The sequence below is a fragment of the Nanorana parkeri genome, unplaced genomic scaffold (genome assembly GCF_000935625.1).
Source record: "Nanorana parkeri isolate BGI_ZX_2015 unplaced genomic scaffold, ASM93562v1 scaffold155, whole genome shotgun sequence".
NCBI lineage: Eukaryota > Metazoa > Chordata > Amphibia > Anura > Dicroglossidae > Nanorana > Nanorana parkeri.
Window position 1 is genome coordinate 571482 of NW_017306423.1, and position 2403 is coordinate 573884.

The window sequence follows — 2403 nt, forward strand, 5'->3', positions numbered from 1 at the left end:
AGCCATCAGTAGCAGATCCTTTAAGTTCTCTTAGTTGTGAGGTGATCGGCCTCCATGTATGGGTCTTGTTTTTCCAGCACATCCCACTGATGATTGATTGGATTGACATCTGGAGGATTTGGAGGCCAAGTGAACTCCTCAAACTCGTTCCTCAAACCATTCCTGAACCACTATTGCAGTGTGGCTGGGTCCATTATCCTGCTAATAGAGGTCACTGCCATCAGGGAATAGGGTTTCCATGGTATTTGGTGAGTAACAATGATCAGGTCGGTGGTACGTGTCAAAGTAACATCCACATGAATGGCAGGACACAAGATTTCCCAGCAGAACATTGCCCAAAGCATCCCACTGCCTCAGATGGCTTTTTTTCTTCCCATAGTGCATCTTGATGCCATCTCTTCCCCAGGTAACTGACACGCATGCACCCGGCCATCCACATGATGTAAAAGAAAACGTGATTCATCAGACCAAGCCACCTTATTCCATTGCCCCGTGCTCCAGTTCTGATGCCCACAGATGCTCGATTGGATTGAGATCTGGAGAATTTGGAGAATACCTCAAACTCGTTGTTGTGTTCCTTGAACCACGTCTGCAGTGTGGCGGGACGCATTATCCTGCTGCAAGATGCCACTGCCATTAGTGAAAATCATTTTGACAAGGCCACCTTTCCATGGTCCAGTTCTGATGCTCGCGTGCCCATCGTAGGCGGTGGACAGGGGTCAGCTATGCAGCCCCATATGCAACAAACTATGATGCACTGTGTGATCAGACACCTTTCTATCAGAACCAACATTGTTTTTGTATGGGAAACAGCAACTTTTCTATCAATTTGAGTGCAGTAACTCTTCTATTGCATCAGACTACATGGGCCAGCCTTTGCTTCCCACATGCAACATGCCATATTAGGTCAGGTGGCCATATAGGGTTAATTATATCACCAGCATCCTCCCCACATGGCCATATTAGGTCAGCCATGGACCAAACATGACCATGTGACCATATAAGGTGGCCTCATAGGGTCAATAATGTCACCAGCATCCCGCCCACATGGCCATATTAGGTCAGTCATGGACAAAAAATATGACCATGCGGCCATATAAGGTGGCCCTATAGGGTCAATAATGTCACCAGGATTCCAATCCACATGCCATATTAGGTCAGTCATTGACCAGATATTTCCAGGTGGCCATATAGGGTTAATTATATCACCAGCATCCTGCCCACATGGCCATATTAGGTCAGCCATGGACCAAACATGACCATGTGGCCATATAGGGTTAATTATATCACCAGCATCCTGCCCACATGGCCATATTAGGTCAGCCATGGACCAAACATGACCATGTGGCCATATAAGGTGGCCCTATAGGGTTAATATTGTCACCAGTATCCCTCCCACAAGGCCATATTAGGCTAGTCAGGTCCCCGCCCCTTTGTTTACATGCCGCTGCGGGGCAGGGAATGCTCTAGCCACACCCGATTGGACCATCACTGGCAGCTTCCTCCCCGGTTTAGATGAACTCAAGTTTGGAACAGACCTGAGCTTATCCCTATCCATGATTAAAACACTGATGCTCCCTCATGTGACCTACACGCTAAGATCACATGGTCTCTACCAACACAGAGCGTTCGCCAATGACCATAGAATCTATTGCTGCTGGGATTCTAAAAAGTGATCTTGTTTCTTTATTGCCGTCGTAGTTTTTGCGCGTTGTGTGCACATCCTTAACATCCTTGAGTCTTGGGGCTTATAGCGTTTAGCTGGAAAGATGCCATTCACATGGCACTAGCACCCCACGATGGCGCTGACAAGTATAGGAGATTGCGTTACTCATCTGCGCCATCTATGAACAGCATCCAGGCAGAAGTTTAATACATTAAACCCTTGGTGTACTTTGTGTATTTCGTCCAGGTCTGTGTGACACCGGGAGCTTCCTGTAAAAAACACCTACATATATATATATATATATATACACTATATTGCCAAAAGTATTGGGACGCCTTTACACGCACACGAACTCTAATGGCATCCCAGTCTTAGTCCGAGCATGCGCTGACCCCGCTCTGTCATTTTACGTGGCCTACCACTTTGTGGCTGAATTGCTGTTGTTCCCAGTTGCTTCCACTTTGTTATAATCCCAGTAACATGTGACCGCGGAATATTTAGTAGCCAGGAAATGTCACGGATGGACTTATTGCACAGCTTGTAGTCACTGAGCTCCTGAGAGCGACCGATTCTCTCACATATATTTGTAGAAGCGTCTGCATGCCGAGGTGCGTGATTTTATACACCTGTGGCCATGGAGGTGATTGGAACACCTGAATCCAATGATTTGGAGGGGTGTTCCAATACTTTTGGCAATATAGTGTGTATATATATATATATATATATATATATATATA